The following is a 12,081-nucleotide window of genomic DNA, read 5'->3' as shown; positions in this document are numbered from 1 at the left end:
TGGCCGGCCGCGGGGTGTGTGTGTGTGTGTGTGTGTGTGTGTGTGTGTGTGTGTGCCGGGGGCGGGGCCTGAGCGGTGTGCTAAGAGTGGGCGTGGCCCCGGCGCGTTCGCACGCCCACGCGCACGGGCGGGCGTGAGCTGGGCTCGCGGAGGCGTTGAGAGGGCAAGGACCCTGCTAGCAGCGGTCTGCAAGAGATAAGGGAGCCTGTTCCTATCGGTCCAGGAAAATTCACCTCATTTAAAGATTGGGGACAAATAAGGTCTACGATTTAACTCCAGACATGTTACTGTGGAAACAAAAAGGTGAAAATAAACCTAATAGTGTTCCAATAAACGATGACAACACACTAGAAAATGTGGTCACAAAGTAGACAGAAACTTTAACCTAATAGTCTAAAATGAAATGAAGAATATAATGGATGTTCTGAAAGAACAGCATAAATCAGAAATAGAAAAGTCAAAAATGATATGGATAGGGAACAGTTGGCTATTAAATAACTAACAAAAATGACAAGAAAAAGATTTTAGACTTTTTTTCAGAAATAAAAAGGGGGGGAGCACAGTTAAGGAAATAAGGGCTGAAAGGGGAAAGTTTTGTTTTGTTTGTTTTGTTTTGTTTTTGAGACAGTCTCCCTCTGTTGCCCTGGGTAGAGTGCCGTGGTATCAGCCTAGCTCACAGCAACCTCAAACTCCTCAGCTCAAGTGATCCTCCAGCCTGCGCCTCCCAAGTAGCTAGGACTTCAGGCACCGGCCACCATGCCGGGCTGAGAGAGGTTTTTAAAAAGAGAAAGACAAGGTTTTAAGAGAGAGTGAGAAATATAGAAAACAAGCAAAACATATTTTACGCACATTCATTCCCCCTAAGAAAACTAAAACGGGTATCAGAGCAAATATTTAACATGGAAAAAATGGACACAGAACACTCAAAACTAAGACATTTTCTAGTAAAACTATTGGACTTGGGGAAAAAAATCCCTTTGAGCATCCAGAGAATAAGTACCGGTCACCTATAAGGAAAAGAAAGTGAGATTGACATCAGATTTCTTCACAACAGCATTTTATGCTACAAACAATGAAACCTTTCAAGATTTTCAAGGAAAGAAACTATGATTCAAGAATTTTGTATCCCCTCATATGGTGTTCAAGTATAAAAGCCACTGACAAAAAATATGAACATGAACTTTTCCTGAGGCACACACTAATGTAGTAGTTCTCAATCTTTTTGGTCTCAGGATTCCTTTACGTTTTAAAAGTTGCTGAAAACATGCCCCCCACCCCAGGAGCTTTTGTTTATGTAGATTTTCTCTATCAATATTTACTAGATTAGAAATTAAAAGTGAGACATTTTAAAATATTTATTTATTAATTCATTTGAAACAATAAGAAACCCATTAAATGTTAACATAAATAACCTATGGAAAATATATTTTCCAAAACAAAAATAATTTAGTGAGAAGCGTGGCATTGTTTTTACATTTTTATGATCTCTTACTATCTAGGTTAATAGAAAGCAGGTGGAGTTGCGTATTTCCTTCTGCACTAACTGTGCTGCAACATGCTGTTTTGGTTGAAGTGTGTGAAGAAGATTTGGATTCAGCCAAATATGTAGTTGGGAATGGGAATAATATTTTAATAGCGTTTTCAGATAGTTGTGAACATTTTTGTTTGATACTACACCAAAATTCAGGAAGTGTGAGTCTGTTAAAAGTTAGTTGCTGAGAGGCACAACTAAAACCATATCAATGAACTGTTTATACTCTGTTACATTGAAACCCATTAGTCTGTCTTGCACTTTAAATGGAACTTTTGCCTATGCATGATTTTGTAACATCATACATTTAGATTTAGACAAAACTGGTCATTTGAAAAATACTGGTTCACTGAGTTAGGCACACTGACACATTTCCTTATACAATATTAAATATTGACACACTTCATTATACAATATAAAAAATCACTTTTGTTAATATCACTACCTATCTTATCAGATAAGTCTTTGAGTCTTGGGAAGCTGTCAAGTTCACAGATACAAGTTTTCCAAAATTCTAATTTTCATCTGAAAACTTGAATTTTATCATTGCCAACAGATACTATCAGTGGTTTTTCTTGAAGTGACAAGCTCGTTTTGTTTATTTTGAAGAAAATGTCTATCAGATATCCAAGTCTGAATAGGACTAGTTTGTATATTAGTTGTTCTTTCAAGTAAAAATGGTGTTCCATGAAAAAAAGTGATTAGTTCAGCTTACAGCTCAAACAATTGCAAAAATGGTTTTCCTCAATATGATCTTTTTTTTTTTTTCTTAATTAGAGATGAGGTCTTGCTATGTTGCCCAGGCTGGAGTGCAGTGGCTATTCACATGCACCATCATAGCACACTGCAGCCTCAAACTCCTGGCCTCAAGTGATCCTCCTGCTTTAGCCTGCCAAGTTGTTGGGACTACAGGTGCAACCTGGCCCTGAATATGATCTTAATTCTACTGATATGTTCTGGGTCATAGAAAAAGGAGGAAACTTTCAGAACAATTTTTATGAAATGAAAACTTTAGCCAAGTGTGGTGGCTCACACCTGAATCCCACCACTTTGGGAGGCCCAGACAGGAGGATTGATTGAGGAGTTCAAGATCAGCCTGAGCAATGTAGCAAGACCCCATCTCTACAAAAAATAATAAAATAAAAAGGGGCAAAAGACTTGAATAGACATTTCTACAAAGAAGATATGTTACACAAATGGCCAATAGGCACATGAAAGGATGGATGTTCAATATCCTTAGTCATTAGGAAAATGTAAATTAAAACCTTTCACACTTATTATGATGGCTATAATTTTTTAAAAATGAAAATATTAAGTGTTATAGAGAATGTGGAGAAATTAGAACACTTGTACATTGCTGGTGGGAATGTACAATGGTGCATCAGCTACGAGAAACAGTTTGGTAGTTCCCTAAAAAGTTAAACATAGAACTACCCTGCCATATGACCCAACAATTCCACTCCTAACAGATATGTGTATACCAATATTCACAGCAGCATTATTCATATTAGCCAACATGTAGAAACAGCCCAAGTGTCCACCAGCAGATGAATGGATAAACAATGTGGTATATGCATACAATGGAATATTATTCAGCCATGTAAAGGAATGAAGTTCTGATACATGCTACAAGCTGAATGAACGCTGAAAACATGCTAAGTGAAATAATCCAGACACAAAAGGGCAAATATTGTATGATTACACTGATATAAAATATCTAGAACTGTCAAGTTCATAGAGACAGAAAGTAGATTAGAGGTTACCAGGGGCTTGGGGAAGGAGAGTTGGAGAGTTACTGCTTAAAGTTACAGACTTTTTGTTTGAGGTAATGGAAAATTTTGGAAATAGAGGTGATGGTTATACAACATTGTGAGTGTAACTAATGACACTGAATTGTATACTTTATGGTTAAAATGGCAAATGTTGTGTATATTTTGCTAAAATAAAAAGGGAAATCAGTTGTCTATACACATGCAGGCCTATTTCTGGACTCTCTGGTCTGTTCCATTGATCTGTTTGTGTCTTGATGTCAGTATCACACTGTCTTGATTACTGTAGCTTTATTATAAAGTCTTGAAATGAGGTAGTTTTGAGCCTTCAACTTTATTCTTTTTCAGAGTTGGGTGGACAATTCTAAGCTCTTTGCATTTCCAAGTGAATTTTATAATCATATAAACAATTTCTAAAGGAGCCTGATGAGATTTTTTAAAAAACTTTCGTATTTTTAAAACTTTTCATTGATGTATAATGTACATACAGAAGTGTGCATATTTCATATACATAGAGCTCACTAAATTTTTACAAACACACCCATGTAACCAGCACCCAAATCAGGAATCAGAACATTTCCAGCCCCCAGAAAATCCCTTGTGCCCCCTTCTACATACTATCCCCGCTAAAGTAACTATCATACGATTTCTAATACTATAGATTTTAACTTTTTATTTTAAAATAATAATAGATTAAGAGGAAATTGCAAAAAATAGTGCAAAGAGGTTTCCTGTACCCTTCACTCAGTTTTTCCCAATGGTAACCTCTTATATAACTGTAATACAATATCAAAACCAAGAAATTGACATTAGTACCATCCACAGACATCATGACATTATTCAGATTTCACCAGTCTTATATGCATTCATTTGTGTATGTGTGTTCACAATTTTAGCACATGTACAGGTTTGTGAAGCCACCACCACAATCAAGAAACAATGTTTGAGCACCTCAAAGATTTCTTGTACCAGCTGGGCGCGGTGGCTCATGCCTTTAATGCTAGCACTCTGGGAGGCCAAGGCAAGAGGATCACTTGAGGTCAGGAATTTGAAACCAGCCTGAGCAAGAGCAAGACCCCCATCTCTACTAAAAATAGAAAAAATTAGCCAGGCATGGTGACAAGCGCCTGTAGTCCCAGCTACTCAGGAGGCTGAGGCAGGAGGATTGCTTGAGCCCAGGAGTTTGAGGTTGCTGTGAGCTAGGCTGACGACATGGCACTCTAACCTGGGCAACAGAGTGAGACTCTTGTCTAAAATAATAAAAATAATAATGTTGTGTAAGTGGAATCATACAATATGTAACTTTTTGAGATTGGTCTTATTTTGTTAACTCAGCATAATGTGTTTGCTTGGAAATTATAAATTGAGTCATGTTTGTTTTTTAATCCATTTTGTCAATTTCTGTCTTTTAATTGATATGTTGAGAACATTTAAATGTAATATAATTATTGATATGTGAAGGCTTAAGTATGCTCTTTTATTGTTTGTTTTGTTTGTTCCTCTGTTTCATTTTTCTTTCCTTCCTGTGGATTACTTGAACATTTTTTAGAATTCCATTTTTATTTACAATGTTTGAGTGTGTCTTTGGTCTAGATATTTCAATGGTTGCTCCAGATATTACATTACACATACATAACTTATCAGTCTCATAGTAGCAACATAACTTGATATTGAAACATAATTAGAAAACTCAAGAGGAGAAGGATAGTCGGTATTTATCCATATTTTTACTCTTTCTGTTCTTTTTTAAATACTGGTATTCCAAGTTTCCTTCTTTTATCATTACCTTTCTATTAGAAGAATTTCTGTTAGCCATTCTGTCAGGGTACATCTGCTAATGTCACCTTTTCTTGATTTTCCTTCATCTGAGAATGACTTGATTTCACCTTACTCCTGAAGAATAGTTTTGCAAGGTATGGAATTCTGGGTTGATAATTCTTTTCTTGCTGCACTTGAAAAATGTTGTGCCACTTCCTTCTGCCATCAATTGTTTCTAAGGAGAAATGCAATGTCATTTGAATCACTGTTTCCCTGTAGGTAATGTGTCATTCCTCTCTAGCTATCAAGATTTTTCTTTGTCTTTAATTTTTCTGAAAATTATTAGTGTTGATTATGATGTGTCTTGGAAAGGATTTCTTTGAGTTTATTCTTCTTGAAGTTTACTCAGCTGCTTGAATATATAGGTTTATTTTTTCCTTTTCTTTCTTTTTTTTTTTTTTTTTGAAACAGAGTCTCACTCTATTGCCCAGGCTAGAGTGCCATGGCGTCAGCCTAGCTCACAGCAACCTCAAACTCTTGGGCTCAAGCAATCCTACTGCCTCAGCCACCTGAGTAGCTAGGACTACAGGCATGCGCCACCATGCCAGGCTAATTTTTTCTATATATTTTTAGTTGTCCAGCTAATTTATTTCTATTTTTTTTTTAGTAAAGATGGGGTCTCCCTCTTGCTTAGGCTGGTCTTGAACTCCTGAGCTCAAACGATTCGCCCGCCTCGACCTCCCAGAGTGCTAGGATTACAAGTGTGAGCCACTGCGCCCAGCCTATAGGTTTATTTTTTTCACCAGATTTAGAAAAGTTTCAGCCATTATTTCTTCTAATATGTTTCAGTCCCACACTCTTTCTCCTCTCTTTCTAGGACTACAATGGCACAAGCATTAGATCTGGTTTCTCATTTTTTAGACCCATTTTCTCTATTGAGAATACTATTTTGTCCTCAAGTTCACTGATTCTTCCCTCTATTTTATTCATCCTGTTATTGATTCTATCTAATGAGGTTTTTTAAATGTTTTGGTTATCATATTTTTCAGGTCTAAAATTTCCATTTGGTTCTTCTTTATGTTTTCTATTTGTTTGCTGAGACTTTCTTTATTTTACAAATATTTTCATAATTGTTCACTGAAGCATTTTTATGAAGGTGCCTCTTAAATCCTTGTTGGCTGCTGGGCACAGTGACTCAGTCCTGTAGTCCCAGCTGCTCCAGAGGCTGAGGCAGGAGGATCCCTTGAGCCCAAGGAGTTCAAGGCTGCAGTAAGCTATGATCGTGCCACTGCACTCCAGCCTGAGTGACAGAGTGAGACCCTGTTTCTAACAACCAAAACCAAAACAAAACAAAATTCTTGTTAGATAATTTCAACATCTGTGTCACCACAGTGTTAGCGTCTGCTGAATTTTTTTTAGTTTAAATTGAGATTTTCCTGGTTCTTGTATGATGAGTGCCTTTTCATTATATAGTGGACATCTTAGGTATTATGTTGTGAGAGTCGGAATTATATTCTCTCACACCCTTTCTCTCTCCCCTCTTCCATCCCGTTCTCTCTCTCTCTCCCTCTCCCTCTTAAACATGAAGTCACCCTTTTTAGGTGTAGCACACAGTTCTTGGGAGAGGTAAATTTTCAGCTCCCCACTGGGTCTCACTGACACCTCCCTAGGGAAAGCTGAGCACTGACTCCCACTACCTCCTTGCTCTGAGTGGGGATGGAAATTCAACTCCCCACTGAGCTCTGCTGACACCTGGGGGGGGGGATACAAGTTAATTGCCTTGATACTTCCTCTTTCTAACTTTTTGCTCCTGGTGGAATTTTGATTGGAAATGCATTGAATCTATAGATCAATTTGGGAAGAATGGACTTCTTAACAATACTGAGTCTTCCATGCCATGAGCAAAGTATATTTCTTCATCTATTTAAGTCTTCTTGGCCGGGCACGGTGGCTCACGCCTGTAATCCTAGAACTCTGGGAGGCCGAGGCGGGTGGATCGCTCAAGGTCAGGAGTTCGAGACCAGCCTGAGCAAGAGCGAGACCCCATCTCTACTAAAAAAATAGAAAGAAATTATATGGACAACTAAAAATATATATATAGAAAAATTAGCCGGGCATAGTGGCGCATGCCTGTAGTCCCAGCTACTCGGGAGGCTGAGGCAGGAGGATCGCTTGAGCCCAGGAGTTTGAGGTTGCTGTGAGCTAGGCTGACACCACAGCACTCACTCTAGCCTGGGCAACAAAGTGAGACTCTGTCTCAAAAAAAATAAATAAATAAATAAAAAATTTAAAAAAAAAGTCTTCTTTAATTTCTCTCAGTAATGTTTTATAATTTTTTGTGTATAGTATTTTACATATTTAGTCAGATTTAGCCCCTAAGAATTTCATATTTTTTGGTGCTATCATAAGTGATATTGTTTTTTAAAATTTATATTTCTGATTGCTTATTATGATAGGCATAAAATTTTTTTATATTGATCTTATATATCCTACAGCCTTGTTAAACTTCTTTATTAGTTCTAGGAGCTTTTTTGCAGATTCCATTTGATTTTCTACATAGATGATCATACCATCTGTAAGTATAAACAGTTTTACTTCTTCCTTTCTAATTTGAATACCTTCACTTCTTTTTCTTGCCTAATTGCACTGGCCATAACCATCAGTACAATGTTGAATAGAAGTGGTGAAAGCAGACAACCTTGTCATATTCTTGATCGTAGAGAAAAATCATTCAGTGTTTCACTGTTAAGTATAATGTTGGCTATAGTTTTCTCATAAATGCCCTGTCAAGGAAGTTCTTTTCTATTTCTAATTTGCTGAGAGGTTTTTTTTTTTTTTTTTTTTTTTTTTTTTTGAGACAAAGACTCACTCTTTTACCCTGGCTAGAGTGCTGTGGCGTCAGCCTCGCTCACAGCAACCTCAAACTCCTGGGCTTAAGCGATCCTCCTGCCTCAGCCTCCCGAGTAGCTGGGACTACAGGCATGTGCCACCAGGCCCGGCTAATTTTTTCTATATATATTTTTAGCTATCCAAATCATTTCTTTCTATTTTTTTTTTTTAGTAGAGACGGGGTCTCGCTCTTGCTCAGGCTGGGCTCGAACTCCTGACCTTGAGCGATCCTCCCGCCTTGGCCTCCCAAAGTGCTAGGATTATAGGCGTGAGCCATCGTGCCTAGCCTGCTGAGAGTTTTTTTTTAAAAATCAGGATTGGGGCCAGGGGCAGTGGCTCAAGTCTATAATCCTAGCTTTTCGGGAGGCCAAAGCGGGAGGATTGCTTGAGGCCAGGAGTTCAAGACCAGCCTGGTCAACATAGTGAGACCTCATCTGTACAAAAAATAACAAAAATTAGCCAGGCGTGGTGATGTGTACCTGTAGTCCCAGCTACCTGGGAGGCTAAGGCAGGAGGATCACTTGAGCCCAGGGAGTTCAAAGCTCCAGTGAACTATGATCACACTTGCATTCCAGCCTAGGCAACAAAGGGAGACCCTGTCTCTAAAATAGATAAATAAACATAAAATAAAAATCAGGGTTGGATATTGGATTTTGTTAAATACTTTTTCTGTATCTGTTGATATAATTTTTCTTTTTTAGTGTGTCACTATGGTGAATTACATTGATTGTTTCTGAATGTTCAGCCCGCTATGTATTCCTGAGATAAACTTGCTCATGATATATGATCCTTTTTATATATCATTTTATTTAATTTGCTAAAATTATGCTTATAATTTTTGTGTTTATATTCATGAGAAGAATTGGTCTTTAGTTCTCTTGTACCATATTTTTTTGGTTTTGGTATCTGAGTAATGGTGACCTCAAAGAATCATTTGGAAACTATTCCTTCCTCTTTAATTTTCTGGGAGAATTTGTGTAGAATTGGCATTATTTCTTTCTTAAGTGTTTGGTAGAGCCCACCAGTGAAGTCATCTGGGCCTGGAGTTTTCTTTGTGGGAAGATTTTTGAGCTACAAATTTAATTACTTTAATAGTTATGGGTAAATTCAGGTTATCTATTCATCTTGCCTGAGTTTTGGTAGTTTATGTCTTTTAAGGGCTTTGTCCATTTTTATCCAAGTTGTTCAATTAATTGGTATAAAATTGTTCATAACACTCCCTTATTATCTTTGTATAAAATAAACTTTATTTTGGAATGATTTTAGATTTACAGAGAAGTTGCAAATGTAGTATAGTGATTTCTTTTATATCCTTCACCCAGCTTCAATTTCCCCCATATGTTATCATCTTACATTTCTGTGATACATTTGTCAAAACTAAAAAACCAAAATTGGCACATTACTATTAAATAAACTCCAAACTTTATTCAGATTCCACCAGTTTTTCCACTAATGTCTTTTTTTGTTCTAGAATACAATTCAGTAGACCACATTGCACTTCATGGTCATGTTTCATTAGTGTTCTCTGGTCAAGGACAATTTCTCAATCTTTCGTTGTTTTTCATGTCCTTGACAGTTTTGAGGAAATTGTTTGGATACTTTGTAGAATGTTCCTCAATTTGGGCTTGTCTGATATTGGTGTCATGGTTCAACTGAGTCACAGATTTTTTAAAAAGAATGCTACAGAGGTGAAATGCCCTTCTCCTATATCATTTCAGAGGGTACGTGGTACATGCTATCCATAGGACAAACTGGTGATATTAATCTTGATCACTTGGTGAAGAAAGTGTTGCCAGGTTTCTCCACTGTAAAGTTACTATTTTTCCCTTTCTATAATCTATTCTTTGGAAGGGAGACTTTAAGTCCAACCCACCCTCAAAGTGAGGGAGGGGTGGTTAAGCACCACCTTCTGCAAGGAAAAGTATCTACATATATTATTTGGAATTCTTCTGTAAAGATTTGTTTCTACTCCACCATTTAGTTACTTACTCAATGATTTGTTTATATATACAGTATGGATGCATGTATATTTATTTTATACTTTTGGATATATATAATATTGTTTTGCTGTTGCTTAAATTATTCCAGCTTTGGCCATTTGGGAGCACTTTCAGGCTGATGCCTATGCCTCTTTGAAATATTCCGGACTCATACTGTATTTTCCTTGCTCCAGCTCCAAAATCAGACATTTCTCTAAGGAGCCCTGGTTGTCTTTATTGGAGAATGGCATTCTGAAACCAAAATCTGGGCACAAAGTGTACTCATTGCTCCAGAGGAATAGATGTACATGTACCAACCTGTGTACATACAAGGATCTATATCTGTATAGATATTAAGCTAAATATGAGTTCATAGTAATGTCTTCAACTCTAATCCAGTATAACAGGGTTCATTCTACCCTTCCCTTCTTGCTTATATGTACTTTCTCTTTCTGACCATGAGAACCCTGCCTCCCAGTGTTCACTATGTATTTACTTATTTGTTGAATCACATTATACATGTAAAGCAGTTTAAGAATTGTTAACCCATATCCCATGAGAAACAAATTTACCAGGTAGAGTACAGTGTTTATAAATAGTATGTGGACCTTTTTTTACATTTGAAGAAATTTGATTATAAACTGGATGGTAGTGGATACCAAGGAATTAATTATTGTTAATCTTGTTCGGTGTGATAATGGCCTTGTGTTATACAAGAAAACGTCCATGATTTTTCTGAGAAATGTTTACTGAGATATGTGAGGATGAAATAGCATGATGTCTGTAATTTTCTTGAAAATATGGAAGAAAGGAAGGAAGGAAGGAAGACAAGAAATACGGGGGACAATGGATATAGCAATGTGGCAAAATCTTGATAATTATAGAATCTGGGTGATGATCCTGAGATAAGAGTTCATTGTATTATTCTTTCTACTTTTGGGTGTGTTTGAAATTCATTATACAAAACAGTTTATTATTTTTAAATTATATTTATTTTTGATAGGCAAATTATTTACTTAGTGAAAATTCAAAAGATATCAAAGGGCATACAATGAAAATTAGTATTCCTTTTTCCCCTACTCCCAGTGCCAAATTATCATTCCCAAAGACCATTAATAGTACAAGCTCTAGAGTATCTTTCTATAGGTCATTTATATATTTACAAATATATGCTTATATTCCATTTCCCCCTACACATAATTGATAGCATACTTTATATGTCCTATACCTTTTTTAAACATATAATTGATAATTTTAGACTTACAGAAAAGTACAAATGTGGAGCAAAGAATTCCTGTTTACCTTAATCCACAGTCCCCAAATGCTAACATTTTACCATGCTTGCTTTGTTATTCTCTCTCCATTATCATTTTTTTTGTTTGTTTGTTTTGTTTTTGTTTTTTCCAGACAGAGTCTTGCTCAGTCGCCCGAGCTAGAGTGCAGTGACATCGTCATAGCTCACTGCAACCTCAAACTCCTGGGCTCAAGCAATCTTCCTATCTCAGCCTCCTGAGTAGCTGGGACTACAGGCTCGTGCCACCACGTCCAGCTAATTTTTCTATTTTCAGGAGACGGCTCTTACTCTTGCTCAGGCTGTTCTCGAACTCCTTAGCTCAAGCAATTCTCCCACCTCAGCATCCCAGAGTGCTGGGATTACAGGAGTAAGCCACTGCACTCAGCCCATTATTGTTTTTTCTGTACCATCTAAGTTACAGACATAATGCCCCTTTACCCCTAAATATTTCAGTGGATACTCCCTATAAACAAGAACACTGTCTTACATAAACACAGTTCAATTATCAAAATCAAGAAATTAACATTGATATTGCACTATTATCCAACTAGAAACCTTATTCAAATTTTGCCAATTGTCCCATAAATATCCTTTATAGAAAAAGAAAGAGAAAAATATTTTTTTCTATCCAGGATCACACATTGCACTTAGTTGTTTAAAAAAAATTAAATCACAAATTCATAAATTAGAAAATGAAAGCCCATTGCCCCTATCCTATTCACCAATGATAGCCTTTATATAAATCCTTTCAGAAATTCTTTCAATCATGTACCAACACATAACATACATATATGTTATACACGCTTCAGCAAAAATGTGATAATATTATACATAATATTTATACTTTGTTGTCACAGCTAA

This window comes from Eulemur rufifrons, chromosome 2 (genome assembly GCF_041146395.1).
Source record: "Eulemur rufifrons isolate Redbay chromosome 2, OSU_ERuf_1, whole genome shotgun sequence".
Taxonomy (NCBI): Eukaryota; Metazoa; Chordata; class Mammalia; order Primates; family Lemuridae; genus Eulemur; species Eulemur rufifrons.
The sequence above is the reverse complement of the archived record's forward strand: the minus strand, read 5'-3'. Positions refer to the sequence as shown.